The sequence below is a fragment of the Anabrus simplex genome, chromosome 11, assembly GCF_040414725.1.
Source record: "Anabrus simplex isolate iqAnaSimp1 chromosome 11, ASM4041472v1, whole genome shotgun sequence".
NCBI lineage: Eukaryota > Metazoa > Arthropoda > Insecta > Orthoptera > Tettigoniidae > Anabrus > Anabrus simplex.
Genome location: NC_090275.1, coordinates 33634173 through 33660142, shown reverse-complemented (window position 1 = coordinate 33660142; position 25970 = coordinate 33634173). Strand labels below are relative to the sequence as shown.

At 42.3% G+C, this 25970-nt stretch overlaps 1 protein-coding gene across 1 annotated transcript in view; it reads right to left on the bottom strand.

Moving 5' to 3' along the window:
- Positions 1–25970, bottom strand: part of rsh (radish) — a 951216-nt gene that overhangs the window by 759762 nt on the left and 165484 nt on the right. The window lies entirely within an intron of this gene.

The window sequence follows — 25970 nt, the reverse complement described above, 5'->3', positions numbered from 1 at the left end:
AATTTGAATTATGTTCCTTCGTGATAATATGCCACCACACGCACCAGACCTTTCGTCACCTGCGACCACCATTTGGCATAAATATATCTTATGGTTGTAAGTCATCTGAAAAATTGCATCACGAAATAAGAGATACACAATGTGTGACGTGATGTTATCCAGCAATCGTGCAGGCTGTGATGTGAAGTATTGATGAATGGCCATGACTGGTGGTGGTAATTGCTGTTTTTAAGAGGAACTACAACTAGGTACCATCCTCTATATAACACTAATCAGAGAGAAAAAAATGGAAGGGATCCGACATTCGAAAAAAATGAGCATTATTTATTTATTTTTATGTCATTTATTTATTTATTTATTTTTATTTATTTATTACCACAAATCATATTTCCCCCTGTGGGTGGGGGCGGTAGAATAACACCCACGGTATCTCCTGCCTGTCGTAAGAGGCGACTAAAAGGGGCCCCAGGGGCTCTGAACTGTGGAGCGTGGATTGGCGACCACGGGGCACACAGCTGAGTCCTGGCATTGCTTCCACTTACTTGTGCCAGGCTCCTCACTTTCATCTATCCTATCTGACCTCCCTTGGTCAACTCTTGTTCTTTTCAGACCCCGACGCTATTAGGTTTGTGATGCCTAGGGAGTCTTTCATTTCCACGCCCTTCGTGGTCCTTGTCTTCCTTTGACCGATACCTTCATTTTTCGAAGTGTCGGGCCCCTTCCATTTTTTTCTCTGATTAGTGTTATATAGAGGATGGTTGCCTAGTTGTACTTCCTCTTAAAACAATAATCACCACCACCACCATCACCACCACCACCACAAATCATAAATTTTATGGGCGGTCTATCGAAAAAGGGCATGCCCCTTCGGCCAAAGAAAGACAAGGGCAACGAAGGGCGTAAAAATAAAAGACTTCCTAGGCCTAAAATGTTCTAATACTGTCGGCGTCGGAAAAGAACATTTGTTGACCAAGGAAGGGCGGATGGGATAGATGAAAGTTAGGAGCCTGACAAAAGTTAGTAGAAGCAATGGCAGGACTCGGCTATGGGCACCTGGGGCGTTAGAGTATACATGGTCGATGTGATCTTGCAGGCTGTGATGTGAAGTATTGATCGATGGCCATGACAGGCCCCCCCTTCGATGCACTGAATCCTATACTTGATTCCAATTCCATACACATGTCTCTCAAAATAGACTCATTAGGTGCAAATAATTTAATAATTATCAATTTGAGTTGAACATTTGATTTTCCACACAGGGAAATGTGACAATAATCCGGGAGAGAGTGGGTTCGAATCCCACTCTCGGCAGACCTGAAGATGGTTTTCCGTGGTTTCCCATTTTCACACCAGGCAAATGCTGGGGCTGTACCTTAATTAAGGCCACGGCCGCTTCCTTCCAACTCCTAGGCCTTTCCTATCCCATCGTCGCCATAACACCTATCTGTGTCGGTGCGACGTAAAGCCCCTAGCAAAAAAAATGTGACAATATATTTTCCCTAAGTATTTCGACTAGAGTAGGTTAGATGCCGACATCCGGTTTCACCCTATGCCTTACACACCACCACCACCACCACCACCACCACCACCACCACCACCACCACCACCACCATCACCACACTCCTGGTGCGCAGGACGCTCAAGGGAGTCATATAGAAAAGCCTGTACCAGGCCTCTCCGGAGACCGTACGAAATCTATCGAACTTTATTTTCCTATGATTATTCTCTTTTCTAAACATGCGATCTGAGTAAGGAAGCACAATCCAAGCACCTTAGCCTGATAAGGTGGACAGAGTTTGATTCTTCCAAGGAAGAATCTTTCTAACAAGAGAATTTGAATTTACCGAGCGAGATTGCTGCGCGGTTCGCGTCACGTAGCTGTGAGCATGCAATTTGGGAGATGGTTCGTTCGAATCCCAGTATCAGCAGCCTTCGATATGGTTTTCAGAGGTTTCCAATTTTTACACCTGACTAATGCTGGGGCAGCACCTTAATTTGACAATCCCGCTCCTCCTTCAATCATAATCTTATTCTTTTCCTTTCGTTACAGCCTCTGTAAACTCACGGGTAACTTTGCCGTATTTTTGGTATTCTTTTTCTCCTTCCAGAACCTCTTCATTCTCTCTATCTCTTCCTCCCTCTCTCTTCCTCCCCTTCTCCCATTCATCAGGTGAGAATTTCAGTTTCCTCTTCTCTTGTCTTCCCCATTGCTGCGAATCTACCTTGTTCTGCACCCATCTCTTGTCATTGAACTCTGGTATATTAGTTGGTGTATATTTATTTCTCTAGTTCTCCGCCTCTTTCACCTTGATCGCCATCTCAGTCCAGTACTTCAGGGATTCAAAAGACCATTTATTCTCCTCCAATACATTCTCTCCCAAAGTTTTCTAATCATTTTCTCCATGGCCATGCTATTTTCAGTCTTATTTCTTCTGAGATCATCCTCATGTTTCGGTATGTTCGTCCCCTGATCTAATTCCCATCGTTAATCCATTTGGTGTCACTATCCGCCTCAGATTCTTTCCTTTCTTCTGTCTCCAGTTGCTCTGCCCCATGCCTTCCTAGTGCCGCGTACACTGTCACGTTCCTCACTGTTGTCTTGTAATGCCTGATCTTTGCATCAATTAATGCGTTTCTTTTATTTTACACTTATCTCGTCGCAAGGTAATTCGTCCCTATTCTTTTCATCATCTCCTTTATCCCCTCGCAGCTCCTGTTCCTTCCTGGTACATAATCTGCAATCTCCTTAAACTTTTCAACCGCCTGCACGGTGCCTTACCGTGTCTTCAGTCCTTGGTGGTGATCAGAGTCTTCGCTCTCTCGTAGGCGAACCATAATCCTACCCTTCCGGCTATCTTGATAACGTTATCTTATTTTTTCTTTGTATCTTCTTAATTCTCGCTTATTATGGCTATGTTGTCCTGAATGACTCGTGCCCTGGTATCCTTATTGTCTCCCATTTGAGCCTTTGGTATTCCCATCTTGCGTCAAACCACAATTAAACTAGGAGAGTCCTTTCGCACGATCTGCAGCTGTATACAGGCTGTATCATAACAATACCAACAGAAAAACTTCAGGGATGCTTTTCGTGTGGTGGTAAGACCTTTTCCTTTCGAGAAAACGGGATTCCTTTGTTACTAAAAATAATTAAATGGCGTATGGCTTTTAGTGGCGAGAGTGTCCGAGAACATGTTCGGCTTGCCAGGTGCAAGTCTTTTGAATTGACACCTGTAAGCGACCTGCGCGTCGCGATGAGGATGAAATTATGATGATGACGAGACATACACCAAGTAACCATGCCAGCGGAATTAACCAATTATGATTAAAATTCCAGAACCTGCCCGGAATCGAACCCCTGTGACAAAAATCCAGCACGTTAACAATTTAGCCATGGGGCCGGATACTTCCGCGCGCACGATTCAAATTGACGAACTCGCCGTATTTGCTATGCCAGAACTCAAACCTCTGCCGTGCTTCACGGAAGGGAAGGGAGGGGAAGTGGGAAGTGGGAGACAGAGATAATGCTCCACATTTATGAACAAGTTTCCTTGTTCAACTTGCACATGGTTGTCCTCGTCTCTTACAGGAAATATCCACAGTTCGTTTATTAAACAGCCGTAACTGCACACACGGTACACGAACACACTGTAACTAAGACATACTTATCAGTCAAGGAATGCACCAGATCGTTTCTCCTCTCGTCTGTTGGTTGCAATAATGTTCTTTATTATTTAGCATGCTCGCAAATGCAACGCTGCTGCCTCCACTCACAACATTATAAATGGAATGAAATACTGTACGAAGGAAACAATATGCCCACCCAATGGTTTCATTACAGTAGATGTTCAAACCCCCCGCCCCTTCCCTCCTACTTCGATGCACAGTTCACAACGGTGTAGTAGTGACCTTTAGACTCTTTTCAGGATGTGTGGTGTGTCGCGCATTACCTTCGTCTCCCACTTCCCCTCCCTTCCCTTCTCTGACGCACAGCAACAGGCAGCGGCTGGCACTCTGGCATACCAAATCCGGCAGGTCTGTAAATTTGAATCGTTCTCGGAAGTAACAAAGTGGTCTCAGTTTCTCGAAAAGAAAAAAAAAATACATTCTCATCGTTCTGAACATAACGGGAAGAGCATCCCTGAATTTTTGTCGGTATAGTTATGGGTGTTGCCTAAATAGTAGGAGTTATAATAGATCGTGCTCTAAAATATCTAAGCCAGCAATTAATGTCAAGCTAGAAAGACAATACAGGGTTTATAAATTCTCTCTTACAGAAATTGTTTCATTGCATTCTGATTTTCAGCCGTCGTTAGTCCAGAGAACGGATAAGATATTTGATTATACGCTCGAGAACGTTTATGAAATTAACGAAATAAGTTCTTTGGTAATCAAAGATTACTCAGCCTTAACGGTAATTAGCGACCAACGAGTAAGTTGGAGCACGATAGCAAGGCCTTATGAATGAAACATCAGTAAATCAAACCAATATTACATCTTCCCGCCCCAGCCGTATATTAAAGTCATTATAATGCTTTGTTATGCTTGTAATTGCTCATCTCCTGCCTCATTAACAAGGTCTCGTGTTAGATCAAAGTTTCCTTTGAGCTGCAATATTCAAAACAGCTAAATGATTCACTCAACTCCAACTGCGAACAAGACGACGAAACAAGCAGACGATACAATTCTCTAATCAGTTTACAATTTTGTGGTCATTGTTACCTTTGCTTTAGTTAAAATCTATAAATATTTAATTTGAGGCAGACCTGCACAAGTGGGCTGACCTAGAGCAACAGCTGTGGGGTAGAGCCGTGCAATGTGCACATTCCATCAGATTATGCCTATACTCAGCTGGTTTGTTCAGACTCAAAGCAGACTCACTGCTGCGCAGTCGAAATGGGTGATATTTGACTAGTGAGCAGTGTGAGTCAATCTAAAGTATATACTAGATAATTGGCGCTGTATACCAGATAGCTCAGTTGTCCAGTCACTCAATGAGTGATCAAACAGACTGGTTGCCTCGTTGACAAGAGGGGCATCATCCGAAAATGTGTGTAACGTGACGCGACAAAATGAGCGACAGTAGTGTAACCATAGCAATCGTGCAGGCTATGTCTTAGGACTGGTTGCCATCTGAAATTAACAGCTGTTGATGGATGGCCGTGATCGGGAGATATATTTATGATCATTTGATTTTCGCAAAGGGAAAAGCATTTCCTTTGGAGAACCAATGCCTGTGGCAACAATGCACCAGTAAGCGAGTCGCTTGAACGTCCGTGTTTCCGAGGCATTCGTTGTAATCAGACACCATGTACAGTTCGGTAGACTCATCTGTTGAATGAAGTTGAACGCATTTTCCAGCCTGGTCCATCGAAACATTCATGGAACAGAAAGCTCGTCAAGACTGAACGGCACCACATTTTTGTAAATTAGTTTGAGTGAGTCTGGCACAGTGGACCATCGTCATCATCATCATCATCATCATCATCATCATCATCATCATCACCACCACGAGGGCACACCACCCAAGTGCATGGAGGAAACACTGAAATCGGCTTTCCCACCGTAGATCGCCAACCGATAGGAGGCGGTTCATTTGAACAACAATCCCCTCTTTCTGCATACCGAGAAAATGTTTCCAGAAGGTATGTTTGCAACATGATCTGGGACATGATACGAAAAAACAAACGAAAAACGTAAATAAGTTATGACTAGAGCCCGAAATTTTAGGAAGTAATAGGTTAGAATACATTGGACCAGCGGTGTAGCGTAGTGTGCTTGTCTCTTATCCGGAGGCCCAGGGTTCGATTCCCCCAGGTCAGGGATTTTTACCTACATCTAAGGGCTTGTTCGAGGTCCACTCAGCCTACGTGATTACACTTGAGGAGCTATCTGACGGTGAGTTGACGGCCCCTGTCTAGGAAGCCAAGAATAACGGCCGAGAGGATTCGTCATGCTGACTACACGACGCCTCGTAATCTGCAGGCCTTCGGGCTGAGCAGCAGTCGCATCGTTCGTAATATTATCGATATCTCGAAGACACTCTACAGACACTTGGAAGTGCGTCTACGTGAAGATTCGAGAATTTTTTTTGTATTATGAATGGTTGTATTAATCTGTTTCCCTGTTGGTTGTTTCTCCTCCCATTCCTTTCCCTTCTGTACCGAGCGAGCCGGCCGTGCGGTTAGGGGCGCGCAGCTGTGAGCTTGCATTCGCGAGAGAGCGGCTTCCAGTCCAACCGTCGGCTGCCCTGAAGATCGTTTTTCGTGGTTTCCCATTTTCACACTAGGCAAATGCTGGGGCTGTACCTTAAGGTCACGGCCACTATCTTTCCCATCCTTCCGTCGCCGAAAACCTCCGATTTGTTAGTAGACTTGCTGTGTGTTCTTATTATTCCGACAGCTGGCTTCTTTAAAAGTTACGGATCCCTTCCGAACCCGTGGTTGTTCGGCTGGGAACATTAAAGCGTAAAACTTATCTGATTGTGTCTTGTATGGAATCTTGTAGCTTATAGCAGTGATTAGCCGTGTGAATGGGGTAAGCGCTAATGTGCTTTATCTATATATATATAATAAGAGTTTTGTCTGTACATTGCTCAAAATTTGAAAATAATGGCATTACTGTATCAGTCATGTCCATAGTAACAAGGATATCCATTTTTTAATTTTCCGTAATTTCTGTCTGTCTGTCTGTCTGTCTGTCTGTCTGTCTGTCTGTCTGTCTGTCTGTACACGCATCACGAGAAAACAGCTGAAGAGAATTTAATGAAAATCGGTATGTAAAGTCCAGGAATAAGTCGCTACAATCTAGGCCATAAATAATATTTTTCGCGCTGAGCGAAATGGTAGTTTAGAGGAAGGCCCAAAATTTAATTCTCGAATATTTGTGTTATTAGTGGTCTTATGGACAATTACTATATAAATAAAGTTACATAGTATTAAATTTCCGAACATTTATGTCTTATACGTTTTGACCGTAACGGCTATGATAACGGAGATATTCATGAATATGAATTTTTGTTGCTAAGATCATATCAGCGCCGTCACGGGAAAATGGGTAAACAGAATTTAATAAAAATCGGTATGTAAAGTCGGGGATTAAGGAACTACTGTCTCCGCTATAATTAATTTTATAAGACGGCCTTATATTATAGAGTCAAAAGAAAACTGAATGTGAAGGACTACAATACAGAAAGCTCATTTCATTGATCAACAATAACATTACATTGACCAGTGTTTGTTGTGATTTGCTTTGTGTCTCTGTTGCCATTCATCTCCGATAGATGGGATTACTGCTGCATACAGAGTTTTTTTTATAAATTTGCTCTACGTCGCGCCGACACAGATAGGAGTCATGGCGACGATGGGATACGAAAGGGCTAGGAGGGGGAAGGAAGCAGCCCCTACGTTAATTACGTTACAGCCCCAGCATTTTCCTGGTGTGAAAATTGGAGACCACGGAAAACTATCTTCAGGGCTGTTGACAGTGGAGTTCGAAACCACTACCTCCCGGATACATGCTCACAGCTATGCGCCCCTAACTGCACAGCCAACTCACCCGGTCGTACCGAGTATAACAGCCTGCCTGAAAATTGGCGGAAATTAGCTGGGTAGTTAGATAAACTTCTGATACTACTGATACGTAACAAACTGGTTCATCATAGCATTCGAGCTATTCAATTCCTACTCTGAGGCACTGATTGGAATGAGCAGTGTGCATATTTAACGGAATAATGGCAGAGAAGTGTTCACGGCTGTCTGCGGTCTGGTCATTGCAGCACTGGAACTTTGGACTGTTAGATCGGCACCGTAGTACTGTTCGTTAAAAGTGAGAAAATGTGCGGTTTATTAATTTGATCGAGTATTTTATATAACATTGCTTTTAATCACTACATTCCTTTTGACGACTTCAGGTAGGAAACCCACAAAGACAGTCTTTCTGAGAATCCCGTAGCGAAGCACGGGTACATCAGCTAGGTTGAAAATATGTTTGATAGAATATGAATATTTGTTCGAGAAATTGCGTGGGCAGTATGCTCTCGTTAGGGAATGCTCCTTGACAACACCCACCCTCCCACCTACCCGTATTTATATGCTTTAGATGCGTTCAGAACTCAGGAGTGTTTCATTTATATTTACTTTGCTGTTATGTGCTTCAGCAGCTCAGCTTATGTTTGTAATAAAGTTTGCTGTGAAGTTTTGTACTTACGTTATTGTAAAGGTGCCAGCAGAAATTATACATGGTAAACCGGTTTATGATTGTTCTTATTATCGATCCACCTCCGTTTACACCTCTGATCATTTTCCTGCGGCCGTGCCACTAGCTAAGGTATTGAAAGGAGTATTCGTTTCGTCTAGAAAATTGCGGGTTCGATTCCCGTCGGAAAGTGGAAAATTTTAGCAAAGGGATTTTCACTTCTGGAGAGGAACATAGCTCTGAGCCTGCACCCGGCAGGGAATAGGTGCCGGGCATACAATTAACCATTCTATCCTACATACTCCGGTAGTCTTCAAGGCGCGACACTCCGATTCCGTTCAAAGTTTGCCTGAACTAGAGTGCATTCGAAAAGTGAAAACCACATGTGCGTATATTCATATTTAATGCTATTTTTTACGTCGAAATTTGTTAAAATTCTCTTGAAGACGGAACAAGCAGAAGCCGCTCACGGCCGAGATAGGGTTGAGAGGAATGAATGAATGAATGAATGAATGAATGAATTAAATTAATGTCGTATCGGTCTCTGTGGTGTAGATGTTTGTGTGATTATCTGTCACCCCCGGAGTTCCGGGGTCGATTCTCGGCTCTGCCACGAAATTTGAAAAGTTGTACGAGGGCTAGAATGGGGTCCACTCAGTCTCGGGAGGTCGAGTAGAGGGGATTCGATTCCCACCTCAGTCATTCTGGATGTGGTTTTCCGTAGTTTTCCACTTCTTCTCCAGGTCAATGTCGGGATGGTATCCAACTTAAGGCCGCGACCTCTTCCTTGCCTATCCCTTCCAGTCTCCCCATCCGCCACAAAGCCCCTGTTCAACATAGCAGGTGAGACCACCTTGGCGAGGTACTGATCCTCGTCCCAGTTGTATTCTTAAATAAATATCTCGCGCTCCAGGACACTGCCCTTGAAGCGGTAGAGGTGGTTTGCCTCGCTGAGTCCGAGATAAGAACCAAACCTGTATGGTAAACGGGTTATATAATAATAATAATAATAATAATAATAATAATAATAATAATAATAGGGTACCGGAAAGCCTCGTGCGAGTTGACATTTATAGGCGACGTGAGGGTCTGAGAATGAACCCCTTCCAATGATACATTTTGATGTTGAAGAAAGCAAACATACACAGACCCCAAACCATCGGAATTAACCAATGAATGTCAAAATCGCCGTCTCAGCCGGGAATCGAACCCAGGAGCCCTTAGACGAAAGATCAGGCACGCTAACTATATAGCTATGAAACAGACGAAAGTAAACTCTTGGTGCAGCTCTTTTCAGACACGCCTCTGATGGAGGTGAGTTACATGTAGCATATTGATGCAAGTGCGATAAACAGATATAACGTAAAAATAATATTCTCTCACCCATGGGTAACTAATGCAAATAACGAGCTCGAGTTTATTATTATTATTATTATTATTATTATTACTTGAATGTATGGCTATGAAGTGATGTACATCTATTTGGTATTAGTATTATTATTTACGTAGTCGAATGATCGTATTGTGTGTGAGGTTATGTCATGAAACATGTGCTCTACACAAACATTTAAATCTGTTCCATTAATGTAAGAACCTGTATATAATTCATTCTTGCCTGTATATATATAATTTGTAATCCATAATTGTGAAGCATACTGTAAGTTCCAGAATGGTAATAGGTGACGAGAACGATGAAGAATATTCTGTACATTATAATCTATGTATTAGGCACTCTAGAATTTTCACGAAGGTAGTTTTTAATGTATCTTTCTGGAAGCCTAGCCAGGCACATATATAAGGAGGTAGTCTTGATGGTAACGAACCATTATTGATAGACGAGTTGTTGCTTAGTAGAGTTATGGTGTAATAATAATAATAATTTTATTTGTTTTACGTCCCACTAACTACTCTTTTACGGTTTATGGAGACGCCGAGGTGCCGGAATTTAGTCCCGCAGGAATTGTTTTACGTGCCAGTAAATCTACCGACACGAGGCTGACGTATTTGAGCATCTTCAAATACCACTGGACTGAGCCAGGATCGAACCTGCCAAGTTGGGGCCAGAAGGCCAGCGCCTTAAGCGTCTGAGCCACTCAACCCGGCAGAGTTATGGTGTAGCAAGGTTATACTTATGACCACGTGTTGTGACATGCTTTTAAGCAGTCAACTGTTTCAACCAAAGAGAATGGGTTTTAACTGTGTGTTAAGATTACAATCTCCATGTGAAGCGATTGGCAGTTGTTTTCAAAATGGCGGTTTTGTGATGTGAGTGTTTTGTTTGTGAAAGCATTGTTTAAGATTATGTGTGTGTTAACTTGTAAATAGATTTGAGTAAAATAATCGTACCAACTGACAGCATCTCGTGTGCGTATTTGTGAATACGTTAATATTAACCACGAATCAGCCCTCCTTAAACCAACCAAACCTCATGGGACTACAGCCATTGAAGGGCCTTAGCCTACCAAGCGACCTCTGCTCAGCCCGAAGGCCTGCAGATTACGTACGAGGTGTCGTGTGGTCAGCACGACGAATCCTCTCGGCTGTTATTCTTGGCTTTCTAGACCGGGACCGCTACCTCATCGTCAGATATCTCCTCAATTCTAATCGCGTAGGCTGAGTGGACCTCGAACCAGCCCTCAGGTTCAGGTAAAATCCATGGCCCGGCCGGGAATCAAACCCGGGGCCTCAGGGTAAGAGGCAGGCACAATACCCCTACACCACGGGGCCGGCTATCATCCCTCCTATTGTTCTTAAATATCTGGCTTTACCGGTAATTGAATCCGGGCTCCAAGGTCAGTAACTAATAGTCCTAACCGTTACGCTATGAAGGTGGATGTCAAGGGAGATAAGTCACAGTCATACTATTGATTCACGGGTGACCTTAAAGTGCTGATAATTTATTATAAATACGTTAAAGTTAAATTGTATTTAATCAATTCCTTTGTGATCCAGACAAACAGGAAGAGAAAGTAACGTGATAGGCATGTATAGAAAGTTACTCTAGTTGTCATCTGTATCTTCTACCTTTTACCAGAATCTAATCTTGGACGCTTGTGATACATGGCAGGTCGTCTTCAAGGGCGATAGAACGACCTGACTCCTTTTTGTAACACCTTTTCTGCCATTCCTTGGCGCAACATCGAAGAGCACACGACGCACGATTTGCAAGTAAATAAGCAATGCTTTCCGTAACAATCTCCAGGACAAGATGTGATGGATCTCAGATGGCACAGCCATTCATCATTCTGTACATCCGAGACGACGACTCGTTACTGGCCCGCGAAATGTTCGCCAAGGGAGCAAATCCCTCGCTCTCGTACTACAGCACACTTCATGCTTTATTTTGTGTATCAAGTTCTGAGGAAAGAGAAATAAATATTGTATGAGGTATTGCATTCAACAGTCAAATTAACTCAAACATGTTACGAGCAAATTATCTGTCTGAATGGTTTTGAAGAATTTTGTGATTTTCAGACTTACATCAGGATGATAATTTTCATTCAAATCACTGAAGCCTTTGAATAGATATCAGAAATTTCTAACTTATTAGATTTCATCACACACACATACATGGTGAAGCGAAATTCGCGCACTCCAGCGCGACTCTTCACATGCCAGCAATTAAAAAATGCCTCTCACAAAAGTTCGTCCTGCGAGTATATCCGGCAGAAAAAGAACGTTGAAAAGTGGCAATCTGGCAACACTGTAACCACATGTAGGGTAACTACCTCTGTCAGCAAATACTAGTCATGCTGTACAGTTGGTGCATTGGATAGAGTTTTGGGTTAGCATGCAGGAGCTCGAGAGTTCGATCCTGGGTTGAGGCGCACTTTTTTATTTGCTAATTTCCATCGCACACTACATACTGTAATACAGTAAGGCAACGTTTCTTAGGTCACATGTATCCTACATTTACAAAATATAGTAAAGCTGAACACGTTGTAACGCATCTAGTAGATGAAGAGGTCCGAACAAATTCACGCCCACGACGTGGAAAGGGCGTCTTTCAAAGCTGACTAATGGAAAGGAATGTTCGTCCATTTCTAGGATCGTAGTATGTATGTGCAAATGGTTTCTAGAGGACGCGCTGCAATCGCTGTTGACGGCTAAGATGCCAGATACCATACCACCTGGACTACATTTACGAAATAAAAAACATACGCCTCAAACCACGATCGACACCCTCGACCTCCTGCATGCTAACCCAGAGCTCTATCCACTGCACCAACTGTACAGCACGACTGTTGTGTTCTGACAGAGGTAGTTACCCAACATGTGGTTACAGTGTTGCCAGATTGCCACTCTTGAACGTCCTTTTTCTGCCGGATATACTTGCAGGACGAACTTTTGAGAGAGACATTTATTTATTGCTTGCACGTGAGGAGTCGCGCTGCGACGCCCGAGTGCGCGAATTTCGCTTCACCATGTATATACATACTTGTCACATTCATAAAGCAAAAATATGCATTCAGAATGAAAAAAATATATAAGTAAAACTTATGTAAATTTCTCCGCTATATGGAGAAGTACATGCTCCGCACTGCTCTACTTCTAAGTTGACGTTTCGCAAAACAAATGAGCATCGTCTTACCTCTGTTGCCAGCGCGCTACCGCAGCGAAAACAGCTGATTCAATACGACCGCGGTAAACAGCCCTCGTAAAATGTAATACCGTACTCAGAAAAGTTGATGAATCTGGATTGAAAACAAATTCACAAAATAACACTCTCTAGCAACATCCGACAGTAAAATGAAAATATATTAAGAATAAGAAAGAATGGGGAAATAACACATCACTCACCGCTAATGGCTGGCACAGGGAGGAGGTTATGGCCTACAAAGGGAACATTCCACTGATCTCACAGTCACTTTCTTGCCACTTGTATTTTCCGAATTACACTCAGACATGCTAAATACGCACGAAGTATACTAATCAATACACGGACGTAAATAAAACTACAGCTATAGTCTAATACACTGAACTATTAAACCTGTATTGTGCTAACGTACGCTATGCTAAACTGTAAATTACACTATACTGTACCATACTAGAGAGATAAAGACTAATGTGAAAAACACAAATTGGTGAAGAAAAATGTACCGAAAACCATACACGCTGAGCGAGATACGATAACCACGTGGTGAATGTAAATTTAGAATCGGCAACTAGGCTTCGAGATGGCACTCTGCCGATATAAATCGATATGAATGGCAGCTTGAGATTGTATGGATGTCTATGTTTCAGCGCATAACCACTAGACAGAGCCAAAAACGGTCAAGACGTTAATTTAGAAGTAAAGACGTACAGGGAATAGAATTATGTATGTGTTTCTGGTGTTGGAAGACGAGAGAGAGAGAGAGAATTTGAATTTTGAATTTGAATTTGAATTTATTGATCATGATTTACATGCCACTGAGACTGAAAAGCCCCTTTATGCAGCGTCTTCTTATAATACAATGCAGATTTATGAAAACAGTAACTACATTTTTATAATATTAAAGTATTAAACTAAACAAGAAACTTAAAAAAAATGAAAATACAGATACCAAATCCAGTAAGGTTAAGACATACATTATATAATAAGTAAGAAAGTAAATCATTAAGCCCTTCTGTTATTTTGGACTACATGGGTTTAAAGAAAGAAAGAGAGAGAGAGAGACAGAGAGAGAGAGAGAGAGAGAGAGAGATAACAGATAACGAAAACTTTCCTTTTTATTTTTTACAACTTGATTTACGTCGCTCTGACACAGACAGGCCTTACGGCGAGGATGGGAGAGGAAAGGCCTAGGAGTGGGGAGGATGCGGTCGCGGCCTTAATTAAGGAAAATGGGAAATCTCCGGAAACCATCTTCAAGACTGCCGACAGTTGGGTTCAAACCCACTATCTCCCAAACAGCAATCTCCCCATATATGTCAAATGAATTGCTGCGATTTAGCAGCGCGAGACCCACACATCGGTTTTAGACAGTGTCTAAGTGATAAATAACGTCTCTGCAATGCGGCAGCGGTACTTAGGAATTGTTTAACAGTAGACATCGTCTAAACACCGTTTCTGCAATCGGCCCATAGTGTTTCTCGTCGCATAATGGTACTGCTCCTATGTAACGTAGACCCATGGTTTTTACTTGCAAGGTGGTACTAGTCGCAAGTAACGTCGACCCATGGTGTTCCTCATGTGATGGTACTAATCAGAAGTATTCTCATGGTTCTAATTTCATCATCCCTTCGTCATGCCTTTTAGTCGCCTCTTATGACAGGCAGGAGATACCATGGATGTATTAATCGTCTGCGTCCCCCACCCACAGGGATACCATTCTGCAGTACATGTTAAAAACTTTGTGAATATAAATATTATATTTTCACTTCATTTCATGGACTCTCCTGAATGCCAAGTGGTCCACTGACCACAGATTAAAATCCCATGGCTAATGGAATAGTCTTCACAACTCCATCTAACGTCCCACCGTTTTTAAACTCTGTTGATCGCGTCCCGTCCAATTTTCTCCGGAAGCTTTTCTCTTCCAGCTTGGCCCACTCCAGACCCCAACAACGATCTCATTAAAGCACTTCATATTTTTCTCTTGGCTTGCCTTCTCACAAGCACATGAACGTTTCTTGTAATTGGGCGATAAGATTACTAGGAACAATTATGAACTTCAGAGGCAAAGTTCGAGGGAACGAAGAATTCACAAGATTCTTTTCTAGGCCAGTGGGCAGGCGTAATGAGCTTCAAAGTGACCGAAAAGAGAACTTTGCTCCTTGACTTCATTAGTTTTGAACTCTCAGAAGCATTCATCCTCATAAGAACTCCACAATTTATAAGAAATGTACAGGAATTACAAGGCTTTCGCCGAGTCTGGTGTAATTATGGTAGCTTCTTAATTCCACTTTTTATTAATATGGAAGACATGATTGTCAGTCGATGTCAGTTTGAAGTTTTACAGTCTGTCCAATCCAAACCAAACTCCATGACCCAACAGTCCCGAAGGGCCATGACCTACCAAGTGACCGCTGCTCAGCCCGAAGGCCTGCAGATATGAGGTGCCGTGTGGACAGCACAACGAATCCTCTCGGCCGTTATTCTTGGCTTCCAATACCGGGGCCGACATCTCGCCGTCATATAGATCCTCAATTGTAATCACATAGGCTGAGTGGATCTCGAACCAGCCCTCAGATACAGGTAAAAATCCCTGATCTGGCCGGGAATCGAACCCGGGAGCTCCGGGTAAGAGGTAGGCACGATACCCCTACACCACGGAGCTGGCAGTCTGCTCAATACAAGATACAAATTTAACGAAAACAACAATACAGACATGAAAAGGAAAATTCTCTGTGAAAACTTTCGTGCAAAATTTCTTAAAATCCTTCCCTGGTTTAGGCTTGATATCGTTTGTTTATTTGTTACGAAGAAAGTAATACTATCCAGAGTTTGTTTTAATTCTGTTTATACCCGTTCATACTTGAAAGTTAGAACTTGTCATACTGAAGTTCTCCAGTTGTACGTCCTCTTTCTTTGCTACTCCAACGAAGAATGCAAGGCAGTTTAGTGTGCTGTCATTGGCGGCAGGCCAGCTTTTTAATTTTCCGGTAACCTTCCGTTACGTCATGCTCCGGTGATGTCAACGGCTACCTTGAACTGTACTTTTAATTTTATCATTAGACTCCGGATTTTTAGGGGTTAATAGGTCTACCAGCCCCTTCTTCTATAATGTAGCGAGAGTAACCAATTCTAGGGGTACAAATAGACCGTACCCCTAATGTTTATGCAAATCTCATAACACAACCGTTATGCAGACAAACCTATTACTGTCTTAGTGATAACGGTACAAATTACTAGATGGTTCCTGAAAGCATGTTTTGGGCTCTTATTTAATTGAGGAATCTGTTCCAAATATTAGTGACACTTCTCTCAAACCCATTCAGTGTTGTTATGACAAAAAGTTGAAGAAAATAGTCGCAGGAGAATTCAGCTAGGGATGCCTACTGTATCCCCGATGACGAAAAATTATATTAAGGCCATTTACATCAGATATAGCAGTGACATAAGTGCGCGCTTTTAAATATTCTATGAACTGTGTACAACAGAAAACAGCGAGTGTCTTTTATATAATAAAATACCTTAATTAAAATGAGAGTAAGCTTTCTGCTAGAACTGTTGACTTGATGTCTCTGTTACAGTTCATTCCTTCTGTACCGGCATGCATAGGTCAAGAACTAACCGACAACAGCTGTTACGAGAGGTAGGGGTGTACATTACACGTTCATAACTACGGCATCCCGTGCAATAGATGTATATATTCCTTCATATAAAACATACATAATTAAATGCGTTCAACGCTGGTTTTTCATAAAATGCACGAAGGAACATTATTTCTAATCAAAGTGAACCAAGAAGGTAAATTACTTTAAAGGTTGCCACAAGCAATGAATTACAAAAATAAAGGTTTCTCTTATGGACTTATCAGAAACAGAATAATGCCGAAAAAAATGACTATTCTATAGCGCTTCTTTAGGAAAACATCATCATGATTTTTTCTGAACCTTATTTCACTTCTTGTAGATAAAACCCTCATACCTCAACTAGCTGGGTTTAGGCATGGAAGATCATGCTGCGGGCAGGTTCTCAATCTAACACAACGTATAGGGGATGGCTACGAGCCACGAGAAGTGACATAGCCCAGCTATCATTAATCATTAATCATAAGAGTTTGGCGTACAAAGTGTATCAAACAACAACGGACTATGGGTTTACAAATTTTGTTGAGTGCATTCTTCAGAATCGAAGTTTCTACGTCTCTATTCAAAATAAGAACAACCGCTGGAGAACTCAAAATAATAGACTACACCAAGGGAGTGTTCTTGTACCATTGCTCTATAACATCTACACTAATGACCAACTAATTCCTATCGACGTCAAGAAGTTTATCTACGCTGATGATAGCAGTGGCAGCACAGGGGAACACATTTGAAGAGGTTGGAAAAACTGACAAAATCTCGTGAAGAACTTGCTACATACTACGAGAAAAATTATTTGAGACCCAAACCTAGCTAAACTCATGTTTGTGCCTTTCATCTAGGTAACAAAGAAGCCAGTAGAAAACTGTGCGTGGAATGGAGAGGAGTAGTCCTTGAACACTGTCGTACACCAAAGTACCTTGGTGTGAAACTGGACAGAACATTATCGTTCAAACAACACTGTCAGAATACCAAACAAAAATTGTGCGCTAGGAATAATATTATTAGAAAATTAACAGGCACTTTATGGGGTGCATACCCTCATGTCCTACGCACGTCTTCCCTGGCCCTTTGCCTATCAGTTGCAGAATATACATCACCCGCATGGAGAAACTCTGCCCATGATATTGCTGTGAACGAGATTGGCCGCATAATTTCAAGGTGTCTCCAGTTTTATCCTCACATAAGGGAAATAGCAGCGGAAGATGAACGTCGGAAGAAATCAACCGATCCACGTCACCCCCTTGATGGCAGGCCGTTAGACTCAGGTCAAGGAAGAGTTTTTTAAGAACAACCATACCACTTGTTGATACACCAGAAAAACGAAGGCGTGAACTGTGGCAACAGCAACTACGTAATCCATTGTTAAGTTTAAAGGAAGAACCTTCTGCAGGGTTTCGCCTTCCGTATCCCGTCGGAAAGACCCTCAATCAACTCAGGACAGGTGTTTCAAAGTGCAAGTCTAACCTAGTTAAGTGGGGCCATGCACAAGGAGACATGACCTGTGATTGTGGACTACTACAGGGTGAAGAACACCTGGTTTGGCAGCATTTACCATCACTGTGCACAAAGGATTTGCAGGCAAATGATAAAGCTGTCCTCGTAGCCGAATATTGGAAAAAGATTATTTAGCAGTGTATCTGGACACGGAAAATAAATAAATAAATAAATAAATAAATAAATAAATAAATAAATAAATAAATAAATAAATAAATAAATAAATAAATAAATAAATAAATAAATACTGTTTTTTAATTTAGGCAAAATAAAATAGGCTGCGATAAATGTAGCATCTCTTCAATCAACCATGTTGATACTGAAATACACAAACACATATTAACAAAGTACTGTGGATGTTTGAACCATTAATTGCAGACCTAAGCAGGTGACTGGAGCCTGTCACAGGTAGCCGTGCACAGCCCTGAATCAGCAAGATGGGGAAGTACAAGCCGACTGAAGGGGAAGAGACCGTCTTCCACGTCCACAGGTATTTCTAACACAGGCAATGCGCTTGCGGCGGACAAGGTTTGATATCCATACACTAGAACTTCCATAAGAATCTAACACCGATTGAGAGCACCAGCCACGTGTCTCGTGGTCGTCCTCAAGAGAGACATACGTTACAATTGCAACAAAAAATCGAACAACGAAATGAGTCTGTAGCAGAAAATGGCTAAGAATTTTACCCTGAAATGCATGAAAGTGAAGAAGTAACGAGAGGCAGGGAACGCGTTAACAATTTTTAAAGACAGTAATAAAATTGGCATTAAACAGCAATTTTTGAAGTCAATTCGTTACAATTTTTGAAGTCAATTAGTTACAATTTTTGAAGTCAATTAGTTACAAGTAAACTACATACATTTAACTATGGTACTTTACTCCCACAGGAGTTTATTTCAATTCCATAATGTCCTCTGTTATGTGCTAAGCATTGTGAAATTTTCTTTTATTTCATGCAAACACGACTATACATTAGCACAAAATATATAAATATTTTCCTCTCAATAGATACAAATTTACTTTCACCGTTACGGTTTTCACTCATTCAATTATCCTGATCCTGAAAAGGAATATAACGCTAACTGTTGTTGTTTGAGTCATCAGTCCATAGACTGGTTTGTGAAGCACTCCACGCCACCTTATCCTGTGTTGTGCTAATCTCCTCGTTTCTAAGTAACTGCTGCATCCTACGTCTGCTCTAATCTACTGGCCATATTTATACCTTGGTCCACTCCTACCGTTCTTACTGCCTACACTTCCCTAAAAATAAACTACACAAGTCCTGGGTGTCTTAATATGTTTCTTCTTCTGGTTAAATTTAACCAAATCGACCTCCTCTCACGAATTCTATTCAGTATCTCTTCATTCGTGATTCGATCTATCCATCTCACTTTCAGCATTCCCCTGTAATACCACATTTCAAAACCTTCTGTCCTTTATGAGGTAGTCATCGTCCATGTTTCACTTCCATACAATGCACCGCTCCATACGAAACTCTTCAGAAACATCGTTCTAATTCCTATGTCCGGCTCCATGGGTAAATGGTTAGCATGCTGCCCTTTGGTCACAGGGGTCCCTGGTTCGATTCCCGACAGATTCGGGAATTTTAACCATCATTGGTTAATTCCGCTGGCACGGGGGCATGGTGTATGTGTCGTCTTCACCATCATTTCAACCTCATCACGACGCGCAGGTCGCCTACGGGAGTCAAATCGAAAGACCCACACATGGCGAGCCGAACATGTCATCGGACACTCCCGGCAATAAAAGCCATACGCCATTAATTTTTTTCTAATATTATGTAAATGTTCGAAGTGAACAAATTTATTTTAAGAAAGGGCTTCTTTGCTTGTGCTAGTCTGCATTTTATGTCCTCCTTGCTTCTTCCATCGTTAGTTATTTTACTACCCGACTTCCTTTAAAACTTCACTTCCTAATCTGATATTTCCTGCATGACACGACTTCGTTCGACTGCACTCGATTTCTTTTGTTTTGAATTTTTTAAATTTTATCTTGTACTCCTTACCCACGATTATGTCTATACCATTCAGCAATTTCTTCAGATATTCTGCAGTCCCAGATAAAATAACAATGTCATCAGCAAATCTCAGGGTTTTTATATCCTCTGGTTGCATTGTGATTCCCTAACTAACGCTAACTAGGTAGTAAATTTTCAATTTAAGATGATGATAATGATGCTTGTTGTTTAAAGGGGCCGAACATCTAGGGCATCGACCCCATTTTCAATTTAAACGAATGCAGTAACATTATTCCCCTATCTAATTTTTAATCATTCTTGAATTCTTAACTTTAAGACACGTTATCAACGCTGACATTCTGTACCATCCAATAAACACTTCCTGTACTCTTTATCTATCCTTCCGTCACTCCACTGTTTGTTTATTTTCTCGCCGACACAATATTAGATGTCTTCCCTTGATGTGTCTGTCCTGAACTAACTTTATCTGTAATTGGAGCTGCCGTCTCTAGCAGCATTGTTCTCTTAGCAATGGCACAAATAACGTCATCCGTTATTTGAGAACTGTTTTGACAGATAGAGGTATTGTGTACAGTCAGTAAATAGTGGACAATAATACTGTAGCTCTTGGTGATTACCTGAGACAGTCGTATTAAAAGGTTAATATTGACGCTGTACTTCGGAGAGAAAAATCAATTCGATTGTTTGGTTTAAATAATAATTATATGGATGTGATGAGGTGTGGCCTTCGGAGAGGTCTTCTGCAAGTTTTCCTGTTTGACGCACATGGCTGACCTACGGGTCTGGGTGTATGATAATGGTTTAGGGAAAAGCACTTAGCATACTGCTGTCGAATAACACCAAGAGATCTGTTCAAGGCTTAACGTCTCCATATGACGAATGAATCACCATCAACCGTGTCATATGCGCTCACTCCATATGAACAGTGATGAGAGGTTTGGAATTGAATCCAGGCTTCAGACCAGGGCCTCTCAGACGTCTAAAATCTCACGCGAGCAAACAGCAGCGCAGAGTTGCTGTGCACAGTGCATCGGTCCCGCTTGGCTCGGCTCGGACCAACGCTTCGTCTCTGGGCTACTCGGCTAAGCTCGGCTCAACTCGGCTCAACTCAGCTCGGATTTGGAGCGCAACGGAGCAAGGGAGGAAGAGGGGGACAGAGGGGGGGGGGGGCGAGCGAGACAGGCGTGGGGAAATAGAGAGACAGCGCTATTGCTCCAAATCGAGGAGTGGGGTTTTGCACTCTGGTCAACCAAGCGAAGTCGTCTTTTGCCCCGTGCACAGTGCATGCACCAGGCTCATGCACCCTGATAGGCCCTGCTTTAGACAGTCACTGTAGTGATTAGAAATTATATACCACGATCTCTCCTACCCTGTCGGCCAATATTCTAACGGTGAAAAAATTTTCTACCGACGGGATTCGCTGTCAGACTATATAGACTTGACACCTTAGCGTTTATGGTCACGAGGTTTGAATAATAATAATGATAATAATAATAATAATAATAATAATAATAATAATAATAATAATAAAAAGGCACATGGTAGTGACTTTCCAGGCCAGAGTTTGAAGTTTTGGCCAATGTGTATAGGAATTGTAAAATAAATACTCAGGTAAATAGATAAATTGGTCCGCCTCTGTGGTGTAGTGGTTAATGTGGTTAGCTGCCACCCTCGGAGGCCCGGGTTCGATTCCCACCTCTGCCACGAAATTTGAAAAGAGGTACGAGGGCTGGAACGGGGTCCACTCAGCCTCGGGAGGTCAACTCAGTAGGTGGGTTCGATTCCCACCTCAGCCATCATGGAAGTGATTTTCCGTGGTTTCCCACTTCCCTTCCAGGCAAATGCCGGGATGCTACCTAACTTAAGGCCACAACCTCTTCCTTCCCTCTTCCTTGTATATCCCTTCCACTCTTCCTATCCCCCCGCAAGGCCTCTGTTCAGCATAGCAGGTGAGGCCACCTGGGCGAGGTACTGGTCATCCTCCGCAATTGTATCCCCCGACCTAGAGTCTGAAGCTCCAGGACACTGCACTTGAGGCGGTAGAGGTGGGATCCCACGCTGAGTCCGAGGGAAAAACCAACCCTGGAGGGTAAACAGATGAAGAAGAAGAAGAAATAGGTAAATCACTTGTTATAATAATAACCCAAATTTTCCGCACCCTCGCGGGCCGCGGGTTCGAAAACTGTGTCGCATGTTCAGACGTGGCCCAGTTTTACGTCCGATTTTTCTATCTGAAACGCCTTGCTGAGTAGCTGAAAGTGGTGGGTTAGATTCTTTCTCAGTCCTGTGATATCTGAAGGTGCTGAAATACTGGTAAGTCAGCCTCATATCGGTAGATTTATTGGCAAGTTAACGATCTTCTATGGAACAAAATTCCGGCACTTCGGCGTTTCTGACAATCGCAAATGAAATAGGTGGTGCGCAAAACGAGTATTATTATTATTATTAAGGATCAATTAGATATTAAATACTGGATATTATAAGTACTTCTGGACGAATGATCAGCGGTGATAGCTTGAGTTCAGAAGGTCCTAGGATCGATTCCCGGATGGGTCAGGGATTTAAATCGCATCGAATTAATTCTTTTGGGTCGGCGACTGGGTGTGTGCATTTGTCCCAACACTTTCCTCTTCATATTCAAACAGCACGCCACACTACCAACCACCACAGAAACACGCAATATTAATTACGTCCCTCCACATATTGTTGGCGTCAGGAAGGGCATCCGGCCTTAAAACAAGACTAAATCCACATGGGCGATAGAGTTTGCTATCGCGACCCCACAGTTGTTGGTAAAGCGGTGGATGAAGAAGGTAAAAATACTTTTTAACAGTCATGAATGTTTATTAGAACGAATGATATTTGCGAAAATATAATTCAAGGTATGTTAAAAATGTACAATAATCACGATAATCTTTGCTATTATTTCTCTTACAGTAAATTCGCAAGCAACATGTGAGATCGAAGATCTTATTTTGCACAACGTATTTTATATACAGTTTAACGATACAGTTAACATTAATGGAGAAACAACACTTATTCTGTTCTGCCCTCACCATTATTTCAAACGCTATTTCAAAATAAACAAATAATACACAGCGCAATGCACAAGCCAGCCATCCTTGAACTTGCAGTATAAATGCAGATTCTCAAGAAATTCTGTTTCGCTCTTTCCTCGTGATGGAACAAAGAAATGAAGGAACAAAAATAAAAGCTTTGTATACAAACTCAGACAAAAACATCCTTAGGTGCCGATAAAAGTGAACGGAAAAACAATAGAATACATCGAACAACACGCGCGTTTAAGGCAGACTCTTCTTTCGAAGCAGGATGGATAAAATAATGAGGTGACGAGCAGCGATTGCATTGAAGAAATACTCATCACTTAGCTTCATTGTCAAGAATGTTCACGATGTAAAGCGGATAATCAGAGTACGGAATTTTAGGTTAGAATGCAAACTTATTGAAGTAGGTACAAAATATAGGCTACCGTAGGCAACAGTTATTTTATGAGTCTTGCATACACTTCAGGGGCACGACCCATCAGAACCTCTAGAATTTATGTTACTCTTGCTACATAACGGAAGAACGGCTTAAGGGACAGTTTCTAATAACCAAATTAGTTTGCATTCTAACCTTTTACTGCCTGAACACCCGCAGTCTAATAATAAGGGAAGTAATGGGCAGTTGTGTTCACATACTGTGCCGAAACACGGTCCGCAACTAAAAGACAAAGCAACTAAATTCTAGTCCATGCAGGCTCAATTCAAGGAAAAAACAGACAGAGCGCGAGAACAGCACAATCTGTGCTAGCCAGCGGGCGTCGATAGACAGTTGTTGAAGATAATATGGCTTATGACTTTTAATGACTGAAATGTCGAGGACAAGTTCGTCTCATCAGATGCAGGCCTTTTGATTTGACGCACGTAGGCGACCAGGGCGTGATGATGAGGATGGAATGATGATGATGAAGACTCATACACCCAACCCCCGTGCCACCGGAATTAACCAGTTACGGTTAAAATTCCCGCCACTGCGGGGAACCGAACCCGGGATCTCTGTGACCAAAGGCCAGCACGTTAAGCATTTAGCTATTAAGTCGGACAGACAGTTTTTTTATTAGATAGGACACGTGTTAACTTCACGGCGGTGTCGGCTTGTGTATTATAATATGAAATAATCTGATGCAATGATGAAATATATTCTAATGAATAAAAAACAGTCTGTTTTATCGCTCAAATTTTTTCAGGATGACTCAATAAATACACACGACAATTTTATTCAAGCATGGATTTGTTTACAACTTGCTTTCCGTCGCACCGACACAGAGAGGTCTTATGACGAAGGTCGTATAGGAAAAGGCTAGAAATGGAAAGGAAGCGGCCGTGGCGTTAATTAAGGTGCAGCCCTAGCATTTTCCTGGTGTGAAAATTGGAGTCAACCATGAATGACCAGACTCCACCGATTTCTGTTTAAACGTCTCTCACAGCAGAATTCCAGCTGGGTAGTCTTTACCTTAACGGGTTGATAATCCTTATTGAAAGGCTATCTTTCGCTTTCACTCCGCACGTTTCGCTCCTTTGCCTCACTCAGCCACACGCAGAGGTTTGAACACAGGGTTACAGAATCCCCCCCCCCCCTCCTCAGCAACACACGATGACTTCTTTAGTTCGACTCTAGATAAAGTCTAGTAATTCACAGAGTCAACAGAATAGCTCAAGTTTCTGCTCCACACAGTGAACTACTTAACACATAACTGAGCAGCAACAGCTCAACAGTGGTAGTCAGGAGAACAATACTTTTCACAACAACGACCATCAACACTGCTCCGGTTCTTCTCATACCAGATATTTCAAACGCTGACCCCACGACAGTGTAGAGTCCTCCGTAGTACAAACATACAATACTGCGACGCGACGGTACGCTTTGACACCAGTGGGACAGTGACTGATGGCCGTCCCCGTCCATCTACCCAACTCCAACAATGGCTGGTGGAGCAACCACCACACACTAGACCCTCCAACACTACATCAACCACCCCTCGTTCGCGGTGACCTTGTATTTATATCTCGATGATGAAGAACTGAAAACTTTGCCGTGTGACTAGAGATGGAACGTTCCCGTTACTTCCTTCAGAAGGCGTACGGGGAAATCAGAGGAAGAGAACAAAAAAGGCGAGATCGTGACATGTTCTCGGGCTGCCCAGGAGGTCACCGGCCTAGCTTACTCATCCCTTACAGGAAATATCAAATGGTCGAGGATTGCAGAGCAGTCTTCGGCCTACAAGTGGCCACGGCTGATCCGTGGTCCGACAGCTCTGCACTCCGACCGAACATTCGACCAGAGGATGGGTGGCCACGGCTCTATCATGGATCTATACCTAGCTATCCGGGAGACGGAGGGGGGCTGGTACATATCGTCGGCTGTCTTGAGAAGAGTTTTCCATGACTTTCCATTCTCCTGCACTAAGGCGAATGCCGGGGCAGTTCCTCGTATAAGCCACGGCCATCAACTCGGTCACCTTCCCCACACATCTCCATAATCACCACAAATCTCCTGGCGTGGAGACGGAGTGACAGTGTAAGAACCCCCACCCCCTTCCCTTATGGCAGGAATGAAAACAATTTAGGTAATTATAAAATTTAGTAGGGGTGGGGGGCAAGGATGTTGAATGTTTAATAATGAAAATATTAAATTTTATTTATAGGAATGTTAGATATGTATAACAGCTATAACATAATGAATTTGCTTGAAATGGAACGTTTGTCATATGCAATAGAAGTAAATTTATTGTAATTTCTCGAATACACCGTTCCTTCATTTCAAAACTTTGCACCTTGAATAAATTTGCTGGTTCCTTTTGGCTTCTTTGGTTCTTATCAAGGAAAACCGTATCAATTTAGTTCGCTAGAGGGATGTTCAAAACCACCTACGATGGAACTTTGTTGATCACCCCTAAATTGAGAGTCTTCGTGGCTGGGTTCCGTGGTTCAAATTCCTCTCACTCCATGTGAGATTTGTACTGGACAAAGCGGAGGTGGGG